The sequence below is a fragment of the Lactuca saligna genome, chromosome 4 (genome assembly GCF_052625555.1).
Source record: "Lactuca saligna cultivar CGN05327 chromosome 4, ASM5262555v1, whole genome shotgun sequence".
NCBI lineage: Eukaryota > Viridiplantae > Streptophyta > Magnoliopsida > Asterales > Asteraceae > Lactuca > Lactuca saligna.
The window spans coordinates 140,275,566-140,285,160 of record NC_136420.1 but is presented as its reverse complement, the minus strand read 5'-3'; positions in this window follow the sequence as shown (position 1 = coordinate 140,285,160).

The window sequence follows — 9,595 nt, the reverse complement described above, 5'->3', positions numbered from 1 at the left end:
GAATCATAAGGTTTTGCTTCAAAAATGTGTTTAAACAAGTTGTTGAACATAATATTTTGGAAATGGTTAAATTGGAATATTAATAATATTTTAGGGACCACCATTTTCGGCTACATATATATATATATATATATATATATATATATATATATATATATATATATATATATATATATAATGACCATTTAGGAAAATGAAATACAACTGAAGAGTTAGTGAACATCTCAATTTTTAAAGGACCAAAAATGATATTTTTGGATAAACAAGGGCCTTTTTGAATTCTTTATCAAATATAAGTCTGAAATGAACATTTTAGAAGAAATGGGCCATTTTCACACATTTCACCAAGTTTTAGGCTACCTATGACACCTTTTTGCAAATATGGGTCTTGTTTGATAAATATAAAAAGGAAGGGCCATTTTTGCCAATGCTGATAATTTTGGGTCATTTTTTATAATTATGATCCCAAGTCGATTATCCTCAAGAAACGAAAACGATAAACCTAGTCAACCAGCACAAGTAATGTTATTTATTAAATAACGGATCTTATCGATTGCTCAAACACCTTCATTGTTCGCTACAGCTAGACCAGCCAGTCTAGGGTGACAAATGTCTCTAAACAAAAATGGGCGCCTGAGAAACGCCAAGACAAGTCTCTGTCATATTAGTATGGTTATAGTGGCTCACTAGAATATGTTTAGAATTTTATGTAAGGAAAAACTTCATAAATAAATTTTGGCACATTGTGTTGACTGCCCTATGCACGGTAGTGATGCTCCGTATTTGTTGTGTTGACCATCCACTCAACTTGTGCGGAATGTCTACGATCGCCATGTTGATTTCTTTCACCCAACAAGTATTAGAGTCTTAATACTATGATTTTTACAAACCAGAAATTAGAGGATTTTCTGGGGAAAACGATTGTATACAATTTTGAAAACTATAAACTAACACACATGTGTGCAAGGATACTCAATTGGAAACAAAACTTACGATTATTTTATACAAGAAAATATAGGATTTTCTGGAGTAAATGATTTTATACGATTTCGAAAACGATAGACTAAAACACACACATGTAACTATACTCAATTGGAAACAAAACTTAAGATTATTTTATACAAGAAAATATAGGATTTTCTGGAGTAAATGATTTTATACGGTTTCGAAAACGATAGACTAAAACACACACATGTAACTATACTCAATTGGACACAGAGTTTACCCCACATAGTCCACATACTCACACACATGTGGTTCAGGAATCTTGGTCTATGGTTTCTAATAGGGAGGTTATTCTTAACCCCTGTGTTATTTTTAAGAAGAAACTCCAGCTTCTTAAATCTAATCTTAGGGTCTGGTATTCTTCTACTCGTGTTGGTATGGATGATAAAAGAAAATTGTTACAACACAAGATTGAATCTATTGATGCTATTGTTATGTTGGGTGATGGTAGTGCTAACCTACGAGTATAGCGAGTTTCAATTTTAAAGGAGTTGACAAATTTATATCACCTCTTGAGAGTGGATCTTGTTTAGAAGACGAAAGTTTAGTGGGGTATTGAGAGGGATGAGAAGTCTGGATTTTTCATGGTTCTATTAATAGAAAGAGATGTTAGTTAGTAATCAAGGGCATTGTGGTTGATGGTGTTTGGGTTGCTGAACTAGGGATGGTTGAAAATGAATTTCATAACTTTTACATAACTCTCTTTTCTAAGAAGAGTGGGACTCGTCCTTCTACATATCCTGCTCTTTTTCATACCCTTTTGGAGGTTCAAGTTCAGTTCCTCTAGGCTCCTTTTTCTCATGATGAGATTAAAAGGGCAGTTTGGGATTGTGATTCTGATAAGGCTCCCTGGGTAGATGGTTTTTCTTTTTGTTTCATTGAGCGTTATTAGGATCTTATTTCTTTAGATGTGGTTGGCGTTTGTTCAACATTTTCATTCTCATTCTTCTATCCCTAAGGGTTGCAATGCCTTTTTTTTCAACCATCCCCAAGGTTTGGGATCCGAAGATCATTAAAGACTTTAGACCTATTAGTCTTATTGGTAAGTTGTTAGCTAATAGGATATCGGAGGTTATTGGTTCTGTTGTTAGTTTGGATCAGTATGCTTTTGTTAAAGAGAGATAAATTTTGGATATGCCGTTTCTCTTGAAGGAGGTGGTTTCTTGGAGTAAGACTTCGAAAAATCCACTTATTTTTAAAGTGAATTATGAGAACGCTTATGATTCTTTGTCTTGGGAATATCTTTTAGAGATCACGTATATTATGGGATTCGACTCTATATGGTGTGACTAGATCAAGGAGCTTTATGAGTATGGCTAGGGCTTCGGTTCTAGTGATGGTTCTCCTACTGACACGTTTTAGATTTGCATAGGTTTGAGACAAGGAGATTGATTGTCTCTATTCTTATTTATTTTGGCGATAGAGGGTTTTCATGTTGCTTTGCTTAAAGCTCAGGAAGGGACTGTTTTTCGAGGGAATTTCTATTATTGACATCCATATTACCATTTTTTTTTTGCTGATTGTCACACCCCCAAACCAGAACGGCGGAAACATTCGGGGGCGGAGGACGTCATATTCAGTATCATAACAGTTCATAGAAAGGAAAGTACACACCACCATACATATATAAAGGTTTTAAAATTGTTTACATAATTGTATTCATTACATGTTCAAAAGATAAATACATAAACATCTTTCAAAAGAAGTAATTAACGCCAGCGTGTTAATCCCAAAAGTTAATTTCCAAACCTGCTTAGCGGTTCCCTGAGAATACAATTTATTTCAAAGAGAAAGTGTCAATAATTAAGTTGGTGAGTTCGTAAGTGGTTTAGAAAAATTGAATGTCATTCCAAAATGGGTGTATGTTTTCCAAGAAAATCCCTTATTTTCTTATAAAAGTATGAAATGCATGAGAGTATTTGTGTTTGAAAAATGTAGATAGTTGAACCAAGAAAATCCCTTATTTTCCTAATAGTTGTTTAATGTCCAAGACTAAAAATTGGAAGCAAGCCACATGCTTTTAAACATAGATCTATATAATAAATCTATCAGAGGATTTCCGTTTGTTAGATAAAGAATAGTTTTAATAACTACTCGTTCATCAATCAGAAGTACTATAATAATTGTGTATCCGATGAGTTTTATAACCATACTAAACATAAAATGCCTGTAGCGACGTTCTTCAGGCGTCGCAGCGTTATGACAACTGTCACCCCAAAGGACGGACTGTAGCTAACAGTCATGGTGCGGGATCATGACTTCCCGTATAGATCTATACACATTTGACACGTTCTCCTAACGGGAGACTCTGGTTATAGACAGGACTTGCAGCATTACTTTCTAATAAGAAAGTAGTGTTTGAAGATATACACGTCTCATGGATTCTCAACTAAGTCTGTATTAAAGTGATAGTTTTGTATGCAAAGTTTATCCTTTTTCACAATGTTTGACAAAGCATAAATCATAAGCTGTTAGAATGTATAAAACGACTTAGCAACGAAAGGTACTTTGAAATCACTATATACTTTGTATAAGTCTAATGCACGCAAAGTATGACAAGAGTTTTCCATAGTAGTAAGGAATTCCAAGTGATTTATTCGATAAAACAAGTGAAGTGAAACTTTATAAAATACACGATAATAACCGTATGTTTACTTGTATTCCCCCCTTAAAGAGTATAAAGCATTTAAAATGTATTTAAAGTGTGTTTGAAAGGGGTATGAACTCACTTGATAGTTTGAAGAAGGTGTGATGAAAATCGAGCGGAACTTTGGCTTGAAAAAGCGGATTTTCTCGGGATTTCTCGGGAGTAAAATCGACCTTCGGGACTTGCACAAAATGACCAGGGCTTCGGGGTAGTGCGAGCACGGAAAACGAGGCAAAACGAAAGAAAAGTGAGAGAGAATGAGCAATTTTGCCGGGAACCCTCACATCCCTTTTATAGGAGGCTGGAACCGCCTCGGTACGCGGGGCGTACGTGTACGTCACGCATGACCGAGTCCTCGACTGCCTCGGACTTCCGATGGGAAGGGGGGGGGGGGGTAGGCTCGCATAGGGGCGACGTGGACGATCCGAGGCCAAGGCCTTGAGTACACTGGACGTACTCATGTACGCAGGGTGTACTTGCGTGATTCAGACTTCGGATAATACCGAAGTTTTCAATAAAAATATATATTAATTATTTATCAAACTTCAAAAATTCATATCTCCTTCATACGAACTCCGTTTTCGACGTTCTTTATATCCACGCGTAGGTGAGACTAAGATCTACAACTTTCGTTTAGATTCCGTCGGTAAATTCAGAAATTATTTTTATTATTTATTTATTAAAATGACGTGATTAAGGAATTTCTTTAAAAATTCATAACTTTTTCATACGATGTCCGATTTGAGCGTTCTTTTTATGCACGTTTGTAGTTTAACGATATCTATGACTTTCATTTAGACACCTAAGGTCAAAAAGTGTTTTATTGAAACTTCGCGTTTTTACGTAACTTCGTATCGCCGGTTTTTGTTGGAAAACTTAGAATGGTCATAACTTCTTCGTTATAACTCGGATTTTTGTGTTATTTATATGTTTGGAAACCTTATGACGATATTTACTACATAGCGTACTCCAAACAGAGCTTTGGAATACTTCATTTTTCGATGATATTCTAATCCCTTTTTCAAAGAGGTTACAAGACTCGATCTTTAATGACCTGAAATAACGAGTTGTTACATCATCCCCCCGTTAGAGGGAATTTCGTCCCGAAATTTTTAATACAAAAGAAAAGTTTTAGGGGCTGAGGAAGAGGTGTGGATACTTCTGTTGCATTTGATCTTCTCGTTCCCACGTGAACTCAGGTCCCCTCTTAGCATTCCATCGGACCTTTACTATTGGAATGCGGCTCTGTTTAGTTCGTTTAACTTCCCTGTCCATGATCTCGACAGGTTCTTCCACAAAGTTAAGATTTTCATTTAGTTCGATTTCATCGAGTGGAATTACAAGTGTTTCGTCGGACAAACACTTCTTCAGGTTCGATACGTGGAATACTGGATGTACTTTGTTAAGCTCGATTGGAAGTCGGAGTTTGTAGGCCACTGGACCAATTCTTGAAATGATTTTGAAGGGTCCAATGTGTCACAACTAGAAATTCTATGTCTTGTAATCACTATACTCAATTAAATGCTGAAAATCAAAAACTCAAAAACAAGTATGATGCTTACTCAATGGGAAACTAAACCCCAATTCACTACATCAAACAATTGGAAAACCCTAGAAGTTCTTGTTAAGTCCATTCTGGACTAGAACTTCCTTATTGGATCCAAATGGATCAATAAGCTTCCAATTGGACTATCATGGGCTTAGAACCCTAATTGGGCTCTAATTGGACCCACATCTATTTATTTCAACATTTTGAGCCATGTTGGACCTAGAATGAAATAAATACAAAATTTTGAACCATGATTAACCTAAACTAGCTCAACAAAGTGTAAAAATCATACTATGTTTCTTTTGGGACTAAAAACCATCCAACTTAACATCTACATGGGTTAGAACATTAAAGCCCAATTTTTTTTCCTTTCCATTTACAATTCTCGGCCCATAAGCCCAAAACCAAGAAGGAAGAGTGACTTAAGCCTTGCAACCTCACTTATATCCCACATATCTCCATGCATGGACCAACATGCAACTAGGATTGTCAACTCAACTCTCTCTCTTCTCTTCTTCTTGAACTCGGCCAAGAGCAACACCCACACACACACAAAACACTCACAAACTCTCTCTAAAATCACTCAAGGCTTCTTCTTCTTCTCCATCCAAAATCTCGAAATTTAGGAAGCATTCAAGGAAGTTCTTCCACAAAATCATCATCTAAGGTAAGGTTTTTCTTGGATCTATGACTTGTATTCCTTATTTATCAAAAATCTCTTCCTAATCCATGCAAAAATCATGATCTTGCACTCTAGAAACCCCATAAACTCGAAAACTTCATCAAGGAGTGCAAAGGCCAAAAATCACTTCATTTCTTCCATTCTTTCTTCAAAAACCGAATCAACACCCAAGGTGAGTTTCATATCCCCTTATTTTCGGTTTTTATGAGTTTTTGTGGGGGAGAATACAAGCAAAAGTGTAGATCCATCATTATGTGTATGTTGTGGTTGATTTCTATGCTTATATGTATGTTTGGTATGATTTTGATGATAGATCTAGTATGAAATGCTAAAAACCGAGACATATATTTTACTATAGCATAAAATAGACTATCACATGCAAAGTATACTAAGAAAATGGCCAAATGGTTTGACAACACTTAATTTGGGCTAAAAACTCATTTTTTTTGACATAAAATGTTGAAAATACAAAGTTAAGGGGCCTAAAGTGGAATATTTCGAAATCTGATGGGTGAGATGAGTCAAAACAGTTTACACAATGTATTTTCTGAAAATATACTATTTAGAGGGTTAAAAACATAAATTCCAAGCTTATTGGGCTAAATATGACATTTTTGGCCCAATGAGGCCCAATATGCGAAATTTTCTAATTTGGAGGACCAAAACTGCATTTTTCTGTAAAACAGTGGACTATAAGTGTTCCATGTACTTTTCAAAGGTTTAAAATGCTTTTCAAATTTAAAAAGGACCAAAGTTGTAAAATTTTTCCAAATTGGGTAAAAAATGTAAAAGTTGCGAAAAAGAGGGGCTTTAACCGAGAAAACTGAAATTTCAAGGACTTAAACTGTTTTCTATGATAAATATGCTGGAAAATACTTATTTCAATAATTTTTGGTATAAAAATGTCAAGAAAATTGATTTAAGGACCAAACCGGAAAGTTTTTAAATAAAGGGGTAAAAAGGATAAATTCTACAATTAAGGAGGGGCTGAAAACAAAAAATCTTCAAGGCTAGTTAATACATGTAATTTGACCAATTGATGGTACCACGCTTGTCGAAGAAATACAATACATTACAATACCAGAAGTCGTTGTTAAACGAATTGGTTCGGTCTCGAACCAATAAATATCCAAAACCACTAACACGACGAAGTTACGACATTACGATTCATAACCAATAACGATGGAGAATTCACTACACATACGAGTGTGCGCAGACGTCTATGCACCATCTTTGGGCCCCAAAAGTGTAAAATCTTGTTCGTTGAGCCTAGCTAGCCCAATGACCTGATCTTAAGGCCCGAAGATCTCTCTCTCTTACGAAGTGTTGGGTTTTACCGATCCGACATAACGTAACAGGACTTTCAATGGCAAACGTGCTGCTGGTCCCCAAGGGTCCTTCAGTGCTGCTAGTAAAGTCGGTAACTCACGATTGCGGGTTGGGCTTCGGGCCCTTCGCAATTGCATTTGTCTTGAACGACGCGGGGAAATACCGAGGGTTTCGCACCTTCTCTCCTTCCCTCCGGTCGTGGGACTACACAAGTCCGGGAGGATCGAGTTGTGTGAAGAATTACGAGTGGTGCCTAAGGGATCGCTTGTAAGGTTGTCGATTGGACGTTTTCGTTAACGTACGTCACAACACTTCACCACCCATTGTATTCTCAATGCCTCCGGAGCTCAACGATTCCCTCTAACGAAACGAAACAACGATATACAAACTAAGTAATACAAAGTGATAGGAAAACGTCGGGTTTTCCTAGGGTTTTCAACAATTACAAATTACCGGTTGAATTTTCACAACTCTTACGCCTACATCTATAGAATTCAAACATGCATACTCATGGATCAACACATATTTTTATACTATTCTATTTTTAGAAAATATCGGATTTTCTGATGGGTTTCAAACATTACATTGGATTTCTAACACTACTTATGAACTCACCAACATTTCGTATGTTGACGTTTTTCAAAATACTTGTATTCTCAGGTAACAGATAAGGTGACGGATGATTTATACTCTATGATGTTTGCTGTGGTTTAAGTGATGTTGAATAGTTATTTTGAGAATGTAACGTTTGAACAATGTAACGAATGTAAACACTATCGGTTGTATTATTCCAAATGTTGGTGATGTTTTATGTTATGTTTCATGTATATGCATTGTGATGGTATTCAATAAGTCACAATAGCCCTCGGACGTTTCCGCCGTCTGGTTCGGGGGTGTGACAGGTTGGTATCAGAGCATTGTTTATAGTGAACTAGCATATCTAGCCACACACGGATATGCAACTATAAACCAAAAAGAGGGACTAACATAACTCTGAACAAAACAAGTAAATAAAACACGCTTGCTTGTATTAGGAATAAGAACATAACGCCGAATCAAACACAATAATGCTGGTGTCTCGGTTAAATTGGGACTGTTCTTAGTAATACCAAGGAATGAATGTAGCCTGATCAACTACATTCTCTCCAAAGTAAAACTAATACACGCCTCGATGAGATCGGGATAACTAGGGAACTTAAAACTATACCCCTACCACCAAGAAGAGGATGACGGTTTAGCTTGTACCATAGTGTTAGAATCATAGGAAAGTGATAGCTTATTCGCATACTTTCTCTCAGTCGTCATGGAGGGAGAGCATCAGGGCATTCAGTTCTTCCAAGCCCCTGAGGCACACGGGGTACTCGAAGGCGAACCAGAAGGGAATCAAGAGGGAGCCTACGGCATTGAACCAGACGAGTACATGGACACCGACTACGAGTTCAAGGAGACCGACGGTGACATGAAGGAGGATCAGGCCCCGGGCATGGGTCACATCGCATCTCCTGTTAGCGAAGTGCAACGGGATCCCCACGTCCCACCAGTGAATCCCTCGCGGGAGAATCGCTCCCCAGAAGCCGTGATTGCCGACTTACGACAACAACTGTTCGTCATGGAAGCGTGAGCCGTGCGAGCAGAGCTTGAGAGGGATGAGGTCATTGTAGACATGACAGAGATGGCGCAGCTGCTAGCTCAGCACTTCGGCATATGATTTCACCCTTATAGTAGGACGCAGCTCATCGCGGTTAGGGATAGACTTATCATAGTAGGTCGTTAGGAAATATGCTATGTACTTCGACTCTATGTTTAAGTGACTACACTACTCATAGAGTCGTTATGCTGTCGAACTAGTATCACTCATGTATGCTCCTATGAGCAAATTTTCATGTATCAAATACGGATAATATTAGTAAATTTTTATGTGTTTTATTACGATATTGCAAATTGCTATGTGTTGAGATATTATTGATTGGTAAATGATAGTAGTGTTTAAGTTCATACCATGCACCTAGTCAGTAGGATCACAACCTCACCGAAACCACATACCCTCAACATCTTTCCGTTTTGTCACAGAAAGATGCCTCTCCGACCTACTCGCGGAAACCCAGGACCAACCCCACCCGAAGTTGACTCAGCCGCCTTCCAGGCAGCTGTATCTGCAGCAGTCACTGCAGCGATTGCACAAATTCAACAAGGGAACAATGGGGGAGTCAATGGGCAAGGAGCCGGAAGTTCAAACAATGGAATGAATCAAGGACCCACCAAGGCATGTACCTACAAGGACTTCACAAACGCCAAACCACGAACTTTTAATGGCACTGGAGGAGTGATCACTCTGAAGCGATGGATCGAAAAAGTGGAGTCGGTATTCGAGATATGCGACTGC